This window comes from Thamnophis sirtalis, unplaced genomic scaffold (genome assembly GCF_051295495.1).
Source record: "Thamnophis sirtalis isolate CommonGarterSnake01/CBP01778 unplaced genomic scaffold, rThaSir2_p1.2 scaffold_3, whole genome shotgun sequence".
NCBI lineage: Eukaryota > Metazoa > Chordata > Lepidosauria > Squamata > Natricidae > Thamnophis > Thamnophis sirtalis.
In genome coordinates, this window is record NW_028261383.1 from 103238257 (window position 1) to 103259015 (window position 20759).

The window sequence follows — 20759 nt, forward strand, 5'->3', positions numbered from 1 at the left end:
TATTTTTTTCACCATCCATAATTTTATTGGTAGATGACACAAACCTTTGTTAAATAAATAAATGTTAAAAAGCATGTTGACATGTACGTGCTTGAAAATAGCAACAAACTAACCCTTCCTTTTCCTCCCCACTTATTAATACATGTGAAATGACATTTAACCCATTTTAATCCACATGTTGTGCTGACCAACGATTGTTCCCATTCCAACAGTAGCAACCCCCCCCCCAACCTCCCCAAAATAGGTTGAAGAAACCCATTAAGTCATCCCAAGAGGTTCATGGCTGAGGGTATTCTTGAACTTGAATGTCTCCAGCCTTCTGCAATAGATACATCAGGTGTGATGGAAATATGTGCTTCTATACACATCACACACACATTTCAAGAAACTAAAAAACCTAAAAAAAATGTTTCTCTAGTAGGCTTTAACTGCATATCATCAATATTTAGGAGTGTACATTTCTTGCTCATCCTTTATTTCTTACCCAGTAAATATGGAGTAAACCAAAAGTAATGACAATTAAAACAAAAGGCAGTTCTGAACCTTAGTGTCTCCCTACACTCAATATTCTCCTGGAGACATAGATGAAAACTCTATAGCCAGGGAAATGGTGGGTTTTTTTAAGAAATCCAAGATATTTGATTCTTTTCTTAAAAAGAGTTCTCTTGCCATTATTATCTACCTGTCAATTATCTCTGTGTTGGTAATCTCATTAATGCAAATATATTATTTGCATTAATAAGATCAGGAATCCACAGCTGACATAGGATCATTATCAATAATCTTATTTATCTACAAAATCTCTACACCATCCATCTCATCTAAGTGACCTTGGGACATTTATAAATAAACTTAACAAGTGTTCCCTTAAGAGCAAAGAAAGATAGTTTAGATCAGGGGTGGGTTCCTGCCAGTTCTAACCTCTTCTATAGAAGAGGTTCCACAAATATACCGTGCCGTTTAGAACCGGTTCCAGCTCCCCCTGCCCATTGACACCACACTTGCCCCGACCGCCGCTCATTGATTGGCTGGCTCACCAATCACCCCGCCCACCTCTAAGAGTCCTGTCTAAACCTTAAAGTCTTAAAGCTGTCAAGTTTGAACACCACTGGGTTTTTTTCTCAAGGGTTAGGGATGCAAGGGTCTTGTAACTTGACAGCTTTAAGACTTGCGTGCCTCAAATGCCAGAGTTTCTGAGCCAGAGTTTTTGGTTGCTAAGCAAGAGCATTGTTAAGTGAGTTTCACCACATTTTACAGGTTGGCCATGCCCACCCTGTCACATGACTGCCAAGCCACGTGCCAAAGCAGGCCACACCTACAGAAGAGGTTCTAAAAAAATTTGCAACCCACCACTGGTTTAGATCCACTCCACAAGCTAACTGAGCACTGTAACATTTGTGTGAGATATGATATCTTTCATATGTTATTAGAAGTCAGGAAGTGAGGAATCTGCTCGTATGCATTTAAGATAATTATATCAAACAGTACTTTTGAGGGGAGCCAGAATTTGCATTTAATTTAATGCAAAGTAACTGTTGTGCACTTGGCTCCATGTTTACTTCTGAATAAGAAAAAATCATTAAGTGGTATAATCTATTAGCGTAAAAATAAAACTTGCAAAATAAGTTTCACTTGCAAATTTACTTGGAAAGCATTCTTATCCCTTAATGCTATATACATTGAATGCTAACATCCTATAAAAATATTCTTGGGGATTAAGTAGGTATACCATGAATTGTTATTTCTCCCCTTAAGAGGCAGACCTTATGGGAGTTGGGTGATATCAAAACCAAATTATGAAAACAAAGAATCATTAATTTTTTTACATGTTTAATTTGACTGTGTTTGACATGTTTATTATACTATGCTTGCTGTACGCTGCTCAGAGTCACTTCTTGTGAGATGGGCAGCCATATAAATTTGATAATAAACAAACACATATCCAGTTATGATTGGCTATGAAATCCATTTTATCTTAGAAGCTAGGCTGCAGCACATGAATAATTACCAACATATCTGCTAGAGTTGAGCTGAAAAGGAAGGGTTAACCTTTGAAACCAGTGAACATCTAACAAAATATCTAATGAAAAAGGTGGAAATGTTTGGGTTAGCTTGGTGGGCTGCATACTACATCCCCATCTGTGATATAAACTTTAGCCAAACTTTTAACCCTCTCATAAAATTAGAAGGGAGTCTGCAGTGTTGCACAAAACCTAATGTCTGAACTGGAGTGAAATCTGAGAACAACTGTGCTGGTTATTGGCCATGTTTATACATGTTTTGGCTTCACCTGAATTAATTGTCCAGGCAATCTCACTGTAATCGGAATGCCACTTACACAGTGCACTTATCTCCAAAGCTTTCTCTATGTTCCCTGCCCACTCCTTTCTGCTATATACAGCTGTTTGGCACTTACTGAGCATGGGATTAGTCTAAACTACCCATTTGTGCTACATTATAGGATCTTCTCAATACTTCCTTTTCTTGTGCTCCAAAACTGTGACATGCCTCAATGATACGTTAATCTTCTGAGAGTCACCACTGGCTGGGAACAGAGACAAGTTGGACCTTTTCTTGACTTCATTCCTGGAATGCTCATAAACAGCGGCTTTGTTTGTGATTGACTCTTCTCCAGAGTCAATCACAGTCTTAGGATTTGCTGCACGCTTGCTCATATGAAGTTTGTGTTTTTATTGGCCTTTTTTCTTTTTCTTTTTGGCCTGTCAGTTGTTGGTGAAAACACTGATCTCAAAGAGACAAACTTGGCGGCAGTGTGCCTTGTTTTTCCAGTGTCTTCTGCTCATGGGCACCTTTGCAACTGAACTACAAACAAACATTATCCACATTATTCATTAGTGTGACCTAGCTTAACCTGGCGGTGTTTTGCTCCATCCAAAAATAAAAAGGAACCCAGACCATTATTAATTATGGTAAATTTATATTCTGTTTTCCCCATCCTTCGAGGGCACCTTTTTTTCCCTAGGACAGCCAGTTCTTTCCTGCTTTTCTAGAGGTGTTTCCAGTGTTGCTAATAGTGGCAAACCATGAAAATAAAAATAAAATTATTTCATTGGCTTTACTTCTGTGCTGGGTGCTGCAAAGCCACAGAGATGGAGGAGTAGAATGAAGATCTGTTTGCTGGGATTATTGAATGCAGCCTGTGGTTGTGGACAGGAGAAAGGAAGGCAGAAGGAAGTGAGTAGGCTTCAAATCAGTTTTAGAGAGCTTAAAGTCAATTTAGCAATCTAGCCTCAGGCAAAGGAGGTACCCAAGCGAGGAAGGTTGTTTTCTTGCCAATTACTCTAGTTTCGTTTTTGTGTCAGCTTCAGCACTAACCTATAGTTTCATATTTAAGTAACAAAAGTATTTGTTATTTAAAATCATATCTTCCTTTTGGTGGTCTATATAGTTCAATGTCCCTTTAAGTCTCATCATGGTTACGTTCAGATGTCCCATACAGTTGGATTTGACCCAATGTTTGGTTGGTATCTCTTGTAAGTAACCGCGATACCAAAAGAAACTATAGAAGCTCCTTCTTGCAGTTTGTTCAAAGGTATGTCACAACTGATATGTCTGTCTTGTTCCAATCCTAACAAGGAAACAAAACAAAACTAGTGTTGAAGTTAGACTAGTTAAGATTAGTTTCATTTAATTCATTTAAGATTCGTTTCATTTATTTGTCTGGGGCTCCTGAAAATCCTGAATTTGGAATGGCTTACATCCTTAAAGAGGATCAGGACACATTTATATACCTCAGTGATTGAACAGAATTAGATAATCCAACTGCTGCTTATATACACTGAGCAAAAAGACCACATTCATCCATGACAAAGTAGACAGTTCAGGCATGCATTACCAAGACCTGAACATCTGTAATCCCATGTTTGGGTCCTGCAACAGCAGCAGCACTGATGAAGTGTGGTTGTGGTGCTAGTGGTGTTGGAAGTGATTATTTAAAATAGTCCAGCCCAGACCAGATACCGTGTCTTCAGGTTGGCAGGATATGAATGTATTTGTGTTCAATTAAGCTCTAGGGACCAGTTAGAGCTGCTCTAACTGGGTACTAGTCACACTTATGGTTGGCAGGATCTTCTTGAGCTTCTGAACTTGATGCCTAGCTAATATTGGGATTCCCTTGGTTGCTGGTACAGGGGGATTTTAGTCTCTATGCTCTGCGGGGGGTGGGGAGGATTTTGCTAAGGATTTAATGGTAAACCTGGGACTATCTCTGGTAATTACAGCCTCAGTATATATTGGCAGACATACAGTAGATTTGTTTTAATAGTTGCTCTACGATTTTAAGATAAAGAACATTATTTTAAATCTTGCCATGGTCCAATAATTCCTGAATCAGATGCGATGTATTACTACCTGAGACCTCCTGTAAGGTTAAGGTTTGTGACAGGTGTTTGATGGTCCAAAGTATGAATGTTTCTTTCTAAGAATACAGCTCCAGATACAGCGCATTGTGTTCTTTTCTTCTTGCATAATTCTCTTCCTCCCACTCTCAGCTTTCTCTATTAAGTACAGACCTCTTATTTTTCTTGCGACAGAAAATATTTTGTCTTGTTTGAAGATGATTTTATCATTTGGAGTGGATTTCACAATCTCCATTTTGGACTATTCATTATGGCAACTAGCAGTAAACTCTTGGTGGACTTTGCTCACAAAAATATGTGATTTGATGATGACTTTTTAAATATATGGACAGGTGAATATTCATGGCTATCTTCATCATATACGCTATAATTGCTTTTTAATAGACTTGTAGGTAGCAAGAAGACTAGCACTTATATACTGTTTCGCAGTGTTTTACAGCTTTTTCTAAGATGTTTTTACAGAGTCAGTATATTGCCCCCAATAATCTGGGCCCTCATTTCATTGGTTCACCGACAAATGAGTGCTGAATTGCGCCAACAACAGCGCGCCAACAGAAGGGAGCTGTAACCCTAACCCTAACCCTAACCCTAACCCTAACCCTAAACCTAAACCTAAACCTAAACCTAAACCTAACCCTTACCTTAACTTAAATTGCCCTTCTGTTGACGCGCTGTTGTTGACACGCTGTTGTCGGCGCGTTGAAGATGTCGCAGTTTTAGTGATGCGGTTTTGTCAGGGTGCTTTTGTTGTGCGAACTTTTGTCGGGTCACAATTTTATTGTGGAAGGATGGAAGGCTGAGCCAATCTTGAGCTGGTGAGAATTGAACTGCCGAATTGCTGGCAGCTGGCAGTCAACAGAAGTAGCCTGCAGTACTGAATTCTAACCACTGTGCCACCACAGCTTTGTAGGTTATTTGTTTCAAAGCATTTATACGAGTACTGCACTCACAATTTGAGTGAATGGAGTGCATCAATAAAATGAATATAAAACCAGCATAACAATATACAATCAACACATAGGGGAGGCTGGGTATTGCAAGAGCCATGATGGCTCAGTGGTTAGAATGCAACACTGCAGGCTAATTCTTCTGACTGCTGGCTCCCAGCAGTTTGGCAGTTCGAGTCTCACTGGCTCAAGGTTGACTCATCCTTCCATCCTTCTGAGGTCTGTAAAACAAAGACTCAGATTTTGGGGGGCAATAGGCTGAATCTATAAACCGCTTAGAGAGGACTGTAAAGCACTGTGAAGTGATATATAAATCTGAGTGCTATTTCTATTCACTCTCACAAACCTATCATCTTTGTCCACTGGACAAAAAATAAAGCTCGGTCTTCATGGCAGTACAATAGACTATACCGGTAGGTATACGACCACAATTGAACCCAAAATTTCTGTTGCTACGTAAGACATTTGGCAAGTGTGTTTTGCACCAATTTATGACCTTAAATGAATAACTACAGGTGTTAAGTTAGTCACATGATTTTAAAGTGAATCTGACTTCCCCATTGACTTTGGCCATCAGAGAGTCGCAAAAAGTGATCACATGACCCTGGGACAACGTAACTGTCACGAGTCAGTTGCCAAGTGTCTACATTTTCATCACATGATCATGGGGATGCCGAACTGGTCCTAAGTGTGAAAAATGGTAATAAGTCAATTTTTACAGTGCCACTGTAACTCTGAAGGGCCACTGAATGCATTGTTATGTCAAGGACTACTTGTAAGAGGTTTGTTTTACCTGTTATGGCCACCTCTCCTCTCTTTGGATGCCTTATGTGGTTTGCATATTGTTATGCTGCTTTTGTATTATTTCATTTCATTAAGAAGGTGAGCCAGGTAGTTCTCACCCTGTTGAATGAGCTTTACACTTCTGTCCCCCCAAAGTCTTACCTTGACAGCACAACTGGTAAAGTCTGTAATCTGGCAGTAGGAAGAATATCATACCATCTCTCTATGTGCACATCTGTAACTGTGATTATGTGTTGAAAGGCATAAAGTGTCTTCTAGACAGCTTTGTGTGCATATACAGAATACGTATAGTTGCTCTTAATCATTAGCAATGTTTCATTATCTGTTTTTATTTCCAAAAGAGGAATTTCTTCATTGTCATATTTAAAGTTTGTCTGGATTTCTGGTTTGACAGCGCTCATTTTCAGACTTAGACAAAAATTCCTTTCCTTCCCAAATTCGGTATTTGCTATTTTCATTTTATAGGACATATAAATTTAGGTGGAACTCTGCTATGCCAAAAGAAGAAGAAGCTTTTTTCTTGTGGATACAACTTCAGACTATTCAGCAGTCCTAGATTTATTTTTATTTCCCTTTTCAATCTGCTGATTATTTTCTCCTGAGTATTGATTTTTTTTCATCTCTCTTCTTTTGTTATGCTTTCAATTTTCAAATACTTCTTTTGGGTGTGCAAAAACTAGCATGCATGTTAATTAAATATCATAGTGGTAAATCCATCATTTGATAAAAGTGGTTCTTGGTATAGCAATAGCAGTTAGACTTATATACCACTTCATAGGGCTTTCAGCCCTCTCTAAGCGGTTTACAGAGTCAGCATATTTCTCCCAACAATCCAGGTCCTCATTTTACCCACCTTGGAAGGATGGAAGGCTGAGTCAACCTTGAGCCGGTGAGATTTGAACAGCCGAACTGCAGAACTGCAGTCAGCTGAAGTAGCCTGCAGTGCTGCATTTAACCACTGCGGCACCCCGGACACCCGTGATGTGATATTATTATGTTATTTAACCCTTTTAACTGCAGTTATGTTGTAAGTCTGACACTCAATACCCATATGGGAATTTTTAAAATGCAGTTAATTGCCAACTGTCTGTATTTTTGGTGTTCTTCGGGGTCTTTTTCCTTGCCAAAATGTGAGGATAAGGCTATATCTGATAGGAAATTAACACTCTTATTTTCCCTGACTTTTTAAATTTTATTTTTAAACACTGTGGGAAGTTTCTGTCAAGAATTGACTTTTTCTATAGGGTTAGGCCTCTTCGGCATCGTTTTTCATATGATCTAGCAAATAGCTGTAGTGTTTTTTTTTAAATAAATCTATGACATTTTGGAAGTCACCGCACATTACTAGTAGTAAGTAGAGCCAGAATATACACTAAGAAGATAAGAAATTGAAAGGACTGCTCCAGAGAATCATAGGATTTTATCAGTATTAAATTAAATTAAAACCATTTCCTTGCCTTATAATGGATAGGTGGTGGCAAAACAATTCTTGCTAATATTGTTGTAAATTCCATATCCGTAGTTTCACTTTTCTGCATTAATCTACACCTATTTTAGATCTTTAAGGAAAAAAAGAAACTCATATTTTTAAATTGGAAAAGCCCAGGGATACGCTTTGTTACTTCAATCAGCTAGTCTCTTTGCTCCCCTAAGCATTGTGTTTGCTTTTCTTGCCTGCTCCTAAGTCTGTTTTTCAACTTATTGACAGATTTCTGTTGCTTATGAATAACCACTCAGACATTTTTTATCTAAGACAAACACCACTTATCTATCCAGAGAGCAAATTGTTTTCTTTTACTTTTAGTCCTGGCTTCCTGTGTTTGAGAATGTACTTTTCTTAAAGAAGCAGGCAATCTTTTTTTCTTGGGGGGGGGGGGGAGAGCTGCATTCCTAAAATAATAACTAAAGGACTAGGGGGATTTTTAAGAACCTGAAGACTTGGGGGCAGAATATTAATTTCAGAACTGTATCAGCAGGTTCTGACCAATTCTGGAGAACCGGTGGTGGAAATTTTGAGTAGTTCGAAGAACCAGTAAATATCAACTCTGACTGCCCCCGCCCCCATCTATTCTCTGCCTCCCATGTCCCAGCTGATCAGGAGGGAATGGGGATTTTGCAGTAACCTTCCCCTGAGTGGGGAGGGAATGCAGATTTTACAGTATCCTTCCCCTACCACACCCACCAAGCCACACCCACCAAGCCACACCACACCCACCAAGCCACACCCACAAAACCGGTAGTAAAACATTTTGAATCCCACCACTGCCTCTCACTCAAATGAAGACTGCTGATTTTTCTGACTATTCTAACCATAAATTGTATGTAATGTCTTCCTTGCCTGGGTTTTGGGATACCTGCCTTCTAGAAAGGTTCCTAAGAATATTAGGAAGGGAGGTTATGGCAGCCAATGTGATGTAAAGGTGAAAAAGTTGGATGGAGGCTGAAGACAACCAGATTCAAATCCAACCTCAGCCTGGTGACTTTGGGTCAGTCAATCTCCTTCAGGCCAACCTCCTTCACAGGGTTAGAGAATTAGAGAAGATACTACCATCTATGCTACGCAGAACATCTGGAGGAAACTGGGGGTACATACCAGGCCAGCTAAATAATAGCAACTTCTGCTTTTCTCAAATGTTGAATTTCTTGCTTAGCAAGAACTTTAGAAGTTAATCTGAAAGCCACGCAAAATTAGGACTAGAATTGTGTGTGATCCTGGAGTTCACAGGCTGCCAAATCTGAAGAAAAGGGCATATGCAGTTATTTTTTGTGATTGCAACGGAAAAAGAGGATGAAAATATTTCAGTTTAGAAAACTATTGTAATCTCACCAGCACCACCAGCATCAGTAAAAGCAATTTAAACAGCAGGACCAAACCATTAGATCCTTTGGGGTAAAACCACGAACCATTTGCAGGTGAGACCAGATTTTGACATATTAGCAGTATGCAGCCTTTCTTCTGGAGTAAACATGGTTGTATGACAATAAGGCAAAGGCAGTTATTTCTCCCGCTGTTAATCCAAATTTGTTCCTGTGTGCACTTTCCCAATGTAAGTCAAGTTCTGCACAGTACAGACTACACTATATTTGCATACTTTGCACTTGTGTAGAGAGAGGCCTCCTTCACACAATGGCCTGAAAACAGATGGAAGCCAGGCTGGGCCTACAGACAAGATTGTATCTTGAGCTTATTTGTCCTCTGCAGGGTTATTCCAAGGTATGGCTTTCTTGTCTTTAGAGCCTTAATTGTTCCCGATTTGTACTATTTTAAGACTCAGAACAGAGAACTACCTGAGGCCTTTTCTTCCTCTTCTGCTAAAGGAATGGAGCAGGATGAAGAGTATATCATATTCTCTCTCTTTGAGGATTACTAGATTCCTCCATCAGGACTTATTTATCATAGCAAGGTGCAGTTGTGTCAATGTTTCCCTTAGTTTCGTAGTATTCTCTATCTTGGGCTATAGCTCACATGCACGTCATGCAAAGATTTCCCTTGGCTCTTTCTATTTCCTTCAGCTATTTCTATCCAGTCTTCTCTGAGCTGCGTGCAAGTCCAAGCTGATGGCTGGGTGTGGTGTGGAACATGTTGCAGTTTGCCGGTCTTGCCCTCATTGTTCAGGGATGAAAAGAAGAGCCTTGTGAGACATTCTTTTAGTTGTCTCATGGCAAAAAAAAAGAAAAGAAAAGGTGAGGGCTAGTGGCCACCCTACTGACAGAAAAGCAACACACCTAACTTGTTTCTAAGAAAACTCATTTGTAGACAGGTAATCAATATGAGTCACATTGCTGGGATGCAACAAGGAATAGAGCTGGTGAAGGGAGGCAGGCTCGTCAATAAAATACCAATCTTCAGAACACCTTCCTAGCAGCAGTGAAATTTACAGACAGATGCTGCTGATAACCAGATTCTCTTCTGTTCATCCCTCTTGGCTCATTAATTGTTTATTATTGTTTAAATAATTGGTTACACAGATGTGTCAGAGAAAAATAGGCCGAGACCAGTGGAGTGGATGTCTCTTTGCTGTGTTCCCTGCTTCTCTTAAATCCAGAATAAACTGCTCCAAACAAACCTATTAGCCAACTGCAAAAGGAGGTGGGTTTTACACTCCCTCTTGAAAGCCAATTGAGGAAGGGCATTATGAACCACAGAAGGAGCTCTTTCCACAGTCTTTCAAACACTTCGCTTTTCTTCTTCTTTATGATGCAGAGGTAATAGCAGCTTTCTAAACATCTTAAGTCAACTGCAGGGGTGATATTTTCTGTACCACCTGGGTGAACCGAGGGAAATTAGGCAGCCAAGTATTGAATAGCTGGTACCTCATCATGTTCCCTGGAAATTTCTCCTGCACTTAAAGGGCTGAAACAGTTATTTCCAAGACTCATGTCTGAAACATTTCGTGCTAGAGGAGTGCTCTAATAATAATAATAATTACAAGAATGAATGCAAAAGTGTGCAAATGGGTTTGGGGAACTAGACCTATCAACTCATTCTCATCTCAGAGTCTGTTCCTCTGCCTATGTCTCCAGTGGTGGAATTTTAAAAAAATATTACCGTTTCTGTGGGTGTGACTTGGTGAGCATGCATGGCTTGGTGGATGTGGCTTGGTGGAGATGGCAAGGGAAGAATACTGTAAAATCTCCATTCCCTCCTCATTCCAGGGGAAGGTTACTGCAAAATCCCCATTCCCTCCCAATCAGCTGGGACTTGGGAGGCAGAGAATAGATGGGGGCAGGACCAGTCAGAGGTGGTATTTACCAGTTCTCTGAACTACTCAAAATTTCCACTACCGGTTCTCCAGAACTAGTCAGAACCTGCTGAATACCACCTCTGTATGTCTTCATTTTTTCAGTTATGCCAATCACCTAAGATTATCTTGTTACTGTTGAGCTGATCAGCCTATCTCTTTGTAATTATCCTTAGCCACGATCTAGTCCCCAACCCTCCAACTTTCTTCAGCTGAGTACTGATAGTTGTTTCTTTCCAGCCAATTGATTCATGCTCTTTAAAAAAGCAAAAACAAATTGCCCAAGCTGGACGAGCAAGTTTGGCTGAACAGACATTCTGTTTCGAAGATGCATTTTTTTAAAAAAAAAACAGAAAACCTAAAAGACTTATGCTCTGCCTTCACTTTTTTAAAAAATGTGAAAGCTAGACATTTCTTCCTGCCAGAATGAATATTAGTCCAAGAGTCTCAACTAAAAAGGTATTGAGGCAGAAACGCTGATTGAACAATGATAAATTAAGGAAACTTCAAATGTGAAGCTTTTCATAGGACAGCTGCAGTGTTCATGCAAACTCTTGTCAACACAGAGCATGTGATTTTGTGCCTACTGGAACATTATTGAACCCAGACTAATACCTATTCCAAAGGCTCTAATTTTTCAGTTCTTTGTTCACCCTCCATTTCCCCACTTCTTTCCATATATTATTACGAGGACTTTTTTAAAAAAATGCCTAATGTCATTCTTCTGGTGGTGATTTTAGTCTTTTGTTTGCTCTGCAAAAACCCAGCCCTAGGGGAAGCATTACTGCATGATCATAAGAAGCTGGAAAACCATGTGCTGAACCCATCAACACGCAGCACAGCACACATTGTCGGCATTCCAGCTATCTTGACCTCAGTTTCAGTACAAAGATGAGCAATAGCTAGGCAAGATGGACAAGGCTCAGCTGAAAGGTTAACCTCTTTCCCTCAATTCTTTAGCTTTTAGTCAGGGTTTTGGAATGTTTGTACCTTGCATTAAGCCTTTAATTAAATAGAAAGGTGCACTGCAAATAGAATAAGTGAATAAATATTCACAGCCATAGGCAGTCTGCAGAGGCATCTGACTTGTGGGTGCTTAGTTGGAGAAAGGACTGCTCCGTTATGAGTCCATCCGGCTGAAGCTGCTGACAGCCAGAGCAGGTCAATTTAGCATTGGTCCTCCATTACTGACTGGGATGGTGGAGGTTCTGTCTTTCAGCTGTGCTAATTCAGTGCCTAAAGATCCTACTACTCGGTTTTCCTGCCTGAGCAGCAAGTTGGGCTAGAAGACCTCCAAGATTTCTTCCAACTCTGTTATTATGTTCTGTTCTACTTTCTGGCACTCTGGGGAGTAGCAAATCCCACACTGCAAAATTGGTTGTGACTTTCACTTCTCACGGTGCTTCACGGACAACCAAGACTGCTGTTACTTCTTGCTAACTTGATCATTATCATGTTTATACACTTCTTATCATAGAAGTGTGTCTAGAATTTGTGTCTAATGGTCTATCATCTCTCTCTCTCCCTCCCTCCCTCCCTCCTCTCTTCCTCTCGTCTGTCTGTCTGTCTGTCTGTCTGTCTGTCTATCTATCTATCTATCTATCTATCTATCTATCTATCTATCTATCTATCTATCTATCTATCATCTATCTTTTATTTTTCACATTTTTGAATCATGCATCTCCATCAGAGAGGGATTCTGGGTGGTGTACAATGAAATATTAAAATATGAAAACAGGATGCAAACGTTTTTAAAAAAGAAGCAAGAGATGATTAGAAACTGTTAAAATTAATTGAAAATTGAGGGTTTGGTGGAACTAGCCAGCCCCATGGCTAGGTGCTCCTCTGGGTTCCCCAACTGAGGCTGCAGAGCCATGTTTTGGTTCCTTTTTGGAAGCCTGGGAGAGTGGAGGCCTGAGTCAACCTCTAGAGGGAAGAATATTCCACCAGGTGGGGGCAAGGCAGAGAAGGCTCTTTTTTTGGACCCCACCAGTTGAGCTTCTTTAACTGACAGGATCTATAACATACCTTCCCTGCCTGACTGGGTGGATGAGCCAATGTAATGGAATGAAGACAGTTGTGTAGGTAATCTGGGCCCATACCAAGTAAGACTTTATAGATCACAACCAACACCTTGAATTGAACCTGGAAGCAAAGTGGCACCCAATGCAGTTTGCAAAGCAAAGGTGTTATATGTATCCTTCTTTGGGTGCCCAAAATTGCTCATGATACCATATTCTTATCCTATGCACTTATAAATATGTATTCACCCAAGACGACCTCCCGGTGGCTTCAAAAGGTTCTCTATCTAATGTTCTTGGCAAAGATGTGTTTTGCTGTTGCCACATTCTGGCATGAGTTTTCAACTTCTAGTTTATAACATTCTGAGATTTGCTGATGGTCTCTCATCCAAATATTAATCAGATTTGATCCTGCGTAGCATTTTCATTTGTCCATGATCACCCAAGATTGATTAAATACTATCAACTATTCTAAGTAAACTTCTTATTGAGCCTTCCTAAAACATGTTCACAGTACTGTGTTTCAGTAGGGTTTTCCTGTAAGTCAAGAATGAGGAAGTTCTTCAGAGGATGCTGAGTTAGAGTACAGCAATATCTGGAAAGTGACGGGTTTCTCACTTCTATTCCAAGTCAATTTGTTTAAATTGTTATCTTAGACTTCACAGACTTCATTTTTGCTAAGATGGCAAACTTCCAGAGTTGCCTGCTACAGTATATCTTCGGTGTGGGAAATAATCACTAGATTTTGCAAATCCTGTATGTACTTATTGTCACCTCTGTAATATTTCATCATGTGTTCTGCAAGTTGTACCATGAAAAGATTTCCTTGGATTTACTGTACATTTTTACGCCAGATTTGAACCGAATAAATTCGGTGTTGTCTATTTGTCTTGGTAATTTGATTTCAATATTTTAAGCCTGTGTAATTACATAACATTAGGTAACTTGATTCTTGAATGTTGAATCACTCTTGTGCAAAACTGTCTGTAATCATCAAGGCTTTTAACCGGCTTACTGTGCTGCATCTTGATCTGGAATCTCAGTTATTTAGAAAGCATCCTGTGTTTTCTGGCAGTTGCTAGAGTACCCATGTTGTCTTGTTTGTTGAACATTGTCTGTGAATTAACTGTACCTTTCTAAACTTACAACTACATTTGAGGTAGCACTTCTGCCTCATGGAAATTATTTATCAGCAACAGAGAGCCTGCATTCTTAAATGATTATCATGTCTGTAGAAGAGCTGGTGAAGGAACAAAAAGTTTGGACAACCTTCTAGAAATAACCCAGAATTCCCAGTCAGCCTGATCAATGTTGGCTGAAAAATTTGAGAACTAACCATATCTAAATGGTGTCTGTTGGGAAGAGATGATTTAGAGAAAAGGTTGCCCATGAATAATGTTATAAATCAGAGGAGATGGTGAGGTTTGGTTTTTGTTTTTACAAAGGGTTCAAACAGATGGATTCTACTCAGTTACTGAGTGTTGGGATAGCTGAAAATATTCATAAAATAGGGACCTAAATTAAATAAATGAGCTAGTTTAAAATGCATAGAATGACTTGCATTTCAATATGTAGGCCCCCCCATACTGCTTTGGGCAAAGAGAAATCTTCTTTGTGTTGGAAGAAATATCCATCTGCTTCAGTTCCAAGCCGGGGGAAAGACACCAGAAACATGGAGGCTGATTAGAAAGATGGTTTGATGATGAAGCAGAACCACATAGGCTGACCACATGGAGTTGAGAGTAAGGGGTTAGGGTTAGGGTTATACCTTTTATACCTTCTCTTGGGCTTTGCACTTGAACTTCCTATTCCTGTGCAAGAACATGTATTCTATTGGCTGTTGTATAGGTCATAGCTGGCTCTGCAGGTTGTCTGAGCTTAGTTTGGTTGAAGCCTGGAGGGTGATGCAATATCCCCAGGAGATTGTGCAACGTGGTGAGCTCTGCTAGATGGTAGCGGGTTAATTCTATTATGTCCTGAAGGGTTCATGTCTTAATCCCATCATCCTGGAGCTGGAGGTCCTTTGTTTTGTAGATAGTCTGGCCCAGTCTTTCTCAATCGGCACAAAATATCTGCTGGGGGTTATTAAGAAAGACTTGGGGGCTGCTTTCTGTCTCCAAGACCATGTTCCTCTATTTCTCATTTAGAGAAATATAATATTCTGCCTTTTTAATATTTCCTAAAATATTTCATTTTTTTCTGAAAGGAGATGGATTCCCACACTTGAAAAAAAGAAGAGACCTCTGTCTCTCCCTCCCCCACCTTTTATTTAGAGGCACTGAGATTTCTTCTTCTGTCCTAAAGAGAACCCTGTTGATTGACAGAATCACGTTCTGACTAGAGTGACATCATCTGAGACATCATCCCAGACTAGAGTTCAGGAGACTGATGTTCTCTCTTTTAGTACAAATCGTAACAAATCACCCCGAAAAGATGTGGTGAGTTTTGAAATATCTAAGCAAATGGCTCCTGCATTTTGTTCAGCCCTATTATTAAATGTGGTTGCAAAAAAAAAATCCTAGAGATGCCTATGGTGCAATCGGGCTCCTAAGTGTGGGTGTTAATATACTCCACCCAGGAAATCCAAGTTGGGACTTGTCTTCTGTTTATATTTTAGAATTTGATTTCTCAAGCTCTAGGTTACAGCAGGCCGCTGTCAGTGAGTCGCGTGAGAGGCTGCGCTTGGCATTATAACATCCAACCTGTAACATCTCGTCCTGTAATTTTCAAAAGATGAAATTGGTCAAGCTTGGCAGATCATAATTAAGTTCTTTATGAGCATGTTGTAATATTCTCATGCAGTCATGGCAAAAGCTCCATGAGAGCAGTAAACCTGTTGACCTGCTTTTTATATGGTTTATGGGAAACAATGGAAATGATTACTAAGTTAAAATGAGCTATTTCAAAAATTAAACATTGTGATCTCCTTCCTATCTACATAACTGTATAATTTTCTAGGCATAACCTAGTTCAGACCCAAGACAAGGCATTTGAGTGTTTACATGAAACTCATGTACATAAATCTGCTTTAATGGTTTATCATAATGCAAAGAACCATTAAGATGGCTAGAATTATAGTTGCACCTGTAGAAAAAGCTACTTTTACTTGACAGTAGGGAAAATATTCTTTTCTTAATACTGCCATTAATGGTAAGGGCCCTAGTATATGAAGTAGAATTGCACCACCAGGAGGTGGCATCTCTGTAGGTAATATATAATTTATGGCCTCAAGAGTGCAAGAAGAAAATGATGATGCTTCGCGTGAATTTGAGAACCAGCTTCTATTGGAGCCCAAGAAATGGAGCGAGTCAGAAGAAGCAGAGATCTTTAGATTCCAGGCAAAAGAATCTAATGGATCAACAGCAGAATGAGTGTTGGTTCTTACCTGATACGCTCATTCTCTGTTGAAATGGAGACAGCAGCCAGAATGGGTTTGCTCTATCCAGTAACCAATTGGATTGGGTCTACACTTATGATGTCATCGTGCCCTTGGTGACTCCTTCCAGTTTAGACGAAGCAAACTGTAGACAGGTGAGAATTATGAGATCAAAATGTACATGTATCAAGTCCATACTCTCTCTCCTCCACACAAACAAATCATATCTGAGTGACATACCCCAGGGTGGGTCTGGCTGCAGTCTCCACTTCAACAGAGAATGAGCGTATCAGGTAAAAACTAATGCCTATTCTCCTGTGATCATGGAGACAGCAGACAGAATGGGACATACCAAAGAATGGGCTGTCCGCTAGAGTGGGAAAGATAAAGAAAGTTCGTCAAAGAACAAGTACTTGTTGCAGCACTCTGCACCCAAAGGCTGCATCAGACGACGCATACTTGTCTAACTTGTAATGATGTATGAAGACCATGGGAGATGTGGCTGCCCGGCAAACTTCTTCCAACGTAGCTTGAGTAGACCAAGCAGCAGTGGTTGCAGCTCTCCGTGTAGAGTGGGCTGTAATATTCAGAGATACCTGCAAGGACTGAAGTTCATAAGACAGTTTAATATATGCCCTGATCCACTGCCCCAGACTCAACAGTGAAGCCTTGTTACCCAAAGAGGCTCGGCGAAAGGACACGAAGAGATCCTCCAAATAGTGGAGTGAAGCTGTGCAGTCGATGTAGATCTTGAGGGCTCGGTGTACGTCAAGAGTGTGCCACTTTTATTCCCTCTCATGATGAGGAGACGGACAGAAATCAGGTAAGGTTAATTCTTGACCTCTGTGGAAGCAGTATTGACCTTCGGTATGAATGTCAGGTCCAGTCTTAAGATGGCTCGGTCTGGGTGGAACACGCACAAGTCATGTCTTTCTGAAAGAGCAGCCAAATCAGAAATGCATCTGGCAGATGTTATTGCCACCAAAAACAAAGTCTTAAAGGACAACAGTTTCAAAGATGTGGATCTCAGAGGTTCGAAAGGTGAGGAAATTAGGGCCTCCAGGACCCGAGGTATATCCCAAGTCAGGTACCTATGGATGACCGGGGGCCGGAGATTGGAAGCTCCACAGAGAAATCTCCAGATCAATGGATGAGTAGATAGATATTTGGAGGAAAGACTGTCTAAGACGGAAGCCAAAGTGGCCACCTGTCGGCATAACGTGTTAGGGGTAAGGCCGTGATCAAGACCCCTCTGCAAGAAGTCCAGTATCTGAGGAATGGATGCTTTGAGTGGGTCAATAGTCATGTTGCAGCACCAAAGTGGAAATGTCCACCAGATGGCATCATAAATGCAGTTAGTAGAGCTTTTGCGTGATGCTTGAATGGTAGCAATGACGTTGAGGGAGATGTTCTCAGCTGCTAAGGCTTGCCGCTCAATCGCCATGTGGTTAATTGCAGCTACTGTGGGTCGGGGTCACAAACTGACTCTTGGTGTAGAGACAGGAGTGACCGTGGAATGTGCCATGGACTGGAGATCGACAGAGACACTAGATTGACATATCAAGGCTGACGTGGCCAATTGGGTGCCAGCAGTAAGAGGTCTGCCTCTTGCTCCAACATTTTCCAAATCACCCTCTGGATGAGAGGGAGGGGCGGAAATGAGTACAGGAGACCTTTGGGCCAATGGCACCTGAGAGTGTCTACTCTTTCTGCCATGGGATCCGCGAACCGAGAATAATATCTGGGTACCTGATTGTTTTCTGCTATCGCAAACAGGTCGTGTTGGGTGTGTTGGAATTGAATGAGGGCAAGACATACTGCCCGCAACTCTAGCCAATTTATGCTGTTTTGGCTTTCTTGGAGGGACCACTGACCCTGAGCCACTAGCTCCTGCATGTGCACTCCCCACCCCATCAGACATGCATCCGTCATAAGTGTGAGATGGCTCGGATCTCTGAACAAGGTTCCCTGCAAAATTGCTGGGGACTGCACCCATTTGAGGGACCGTAAAACCTGTCTGGGAAGGGAGACCTTGAGAGGGGAGCAGCTCCTGTCAGTCTTCTGATGCAGAAGCATGAACCATTGAAGGGTCCTGCTGTGGAACCTGGCCCACAGGACAACCTCGAAGCAAGATATCAAAACTTGCCCAAAACTTGGGAGAGAAGAAGATATGCTTTGCGGAGGCGCAGGACTTTCCAGACAATATCACTCAGACTATATATGCGATCATTGGACAGATATACCCTTTCCGCCACGGTGTCTATTAAGACCCCGAGGTGAAGAATGCGAGTTCCGGGTACAAGGTGACTCTTCTCGAGATTCACCCCAAACCCGTGATCTTGCAGGGTGTGGATGGTAAGAGTGGCATCCCTTTCTGCTTTAGATGGTGAATTGGAGATGACCCGATGATGGCGGCTAGTGCTGCCAGTACCTTTGTGAATACCCTGGGGGCTGAGGACAGTCCGAACAGAAGAGCTCGGTATTGGAAGTGCCTCCCCCCCCACATAGGAGAAATGGAGATATTTTTGGTGGTCTATGAAGATGGGGATATGAAGGTAAGCTTAGGTCAAGTCTACCGACATGAAGAATCGCCTTTTCTGACTCCCTGCAGGATGGTGTGCAGAGAATACATCTTGAACCACCAGTGGACAAGATGGCGGTTCAATGATGTTAGACCCAAAATTGCTCTCTGTCCCCTGGAGCTCCTTGTTACCACGAAGAGGCAGGAATAAAAGCCCTGCCCTTTCTGATGAGGTGGAATCTGTTGGATGGCCCAGATCTCCAGTAGGTGTTGGATGGCCTGTTCCATCAGCAACCTCCTGCAAGAACACTGAGAGACCAGGCATGGTATAAAATGCTCCTGGGGGGTGGTGGAGAAGAATTCCAGTATAAGGCCAAATTTTACAGTTTTAAGTACCCAATTGTCTATTGTGGTCTCTTCCCAGCGATGGGCAAAGAACACTAAGTGACCTCTGATTGGAAGAGAGTCCAGATAGTCATTTTCATTGTGAAAAATGGCAGTAGCCTCCTCCATGGTAAGACTTCTTAGGGGGGGAGCGCTGGGCGTTTCTGTTAGATCTGTCCTGGTTAGATCCCTGTCTGGGAGTGAAGGATTGTCATTGTGGATGGGAGAAGGAAGATCCCCCCTCCACTGGCCGAAAGGACGACCTCCTGTAGAAGGAAGAGGGTTGACTGACCTTTTCTCCTCAGGCTTGAGGACTTCTTCAGGTGCTCCAGAGACTACTGTAGGAGACGATAGAGCTGCAGTCGGTGCGTCCACTACTGTGGACCTGTGCCCGGGGACTCCCACTGCTTTTGAATCATGTTCATGAAGCTCTTGGGGCCAGGAATCACCTCCTTCTCCACTGTAGGTTCAGTGAATAGAGTACTGGGACGCTCAGTGGTAGCCAGTTCTGTTGGTTTAGCCTGTGAAGCAGACGCTGAAGCAGAAGATGGTAAGTTAGCAGCTTTAATGGCTTTAAGTAGAAGTGACTTAAATTGATCGGTTTTGAATAATCCGGCAAAGGCCGGGGCATCCGGGTTGACCACTTCGTCGTCAGACAGATCAGAATCCTGAATGTTATCTTGCTCCCCACAGACAGAAGCCTGAGAGGTAGAAGTAGAGGTTGTTGGGCAGCTTCAGAAGATCTATGCCTGTGGCTATATGATGGAGCATGCTGGGGGTGCTGTTGCAGTCCAGCAGCCATGACCTGCTTAATGGCTTCAGCAATTATGGTTGCCATATCTGCAGGTGAGGAGAACGTGGCCTGGGGAATGCCAGAACCATGGGCAACAGGGAGGGAAGCCTGTTCAAAAGTGCGCTATCTATTGAGAGGGACATCACTGAAATTGCCTCTGTTATCAGGTTCAATAGAGGAGGAAGACTCTGAATCAGCCATTGATGGGCAAGGAACCATGGGAGATAAGATTGGAGGTTCTGGGGAGGTAACTTGGAGCCCTTCAGGAGGAGGGGTAGAGGTCTGAGCAGTTTGAATTTGCTGCTGTTTTCGGGCCTTCTGAAATTCTTTTTCTTTCTTTTTTTTGAAATTTTTTTTAATTTTAATTGAACAAAAACACAAAGAAAGAATCATCCTTCATTACATCTTGTAGAAAGCGTGTCGATTGGTTACAAATAACTTTCGTGCATTTCTTCCACATTCATTACTTATAGTTCATATTAGATTATACACTTTAAATCAAAAATCTTTGTATATCTTACTATCAATGGACCACAATTCTCATTTGACTACAATTATTTGAACATGCTTTTACCTCAAATCATTCATATTTAAAGACACAACCACATAATGGCATTCATTAGCTATTTCAAAAAATCCTCTAACAACATTACACCTTTATGACATCTTTTAAGTAAAAGTCAATTAATAAAGTTTCTAAACCTTCCCCCCCTTTACCCTCAACTCACTGTTTAGAATTTATATCCAAGTTACTTTTGCCAATACCATAGCATGTATATATTATTAAACAAT

The 20759-nt window shown here is 41.2% G+C and overlaps 1 protein-coding gene across 1 annotated transcript in view; it reads left to right on the top strand.

Moving 5' to 3' along the window:
* The window catches only part of ADRB2 (adrenoceptor beta 2), a 72928-nt gene that overhangs the window by 27401 nt on the left and 24768 nt on the right, over positions 1–20759 (top strand). The gene's annotated exons all lie outside the window — the stretch shown is intronic.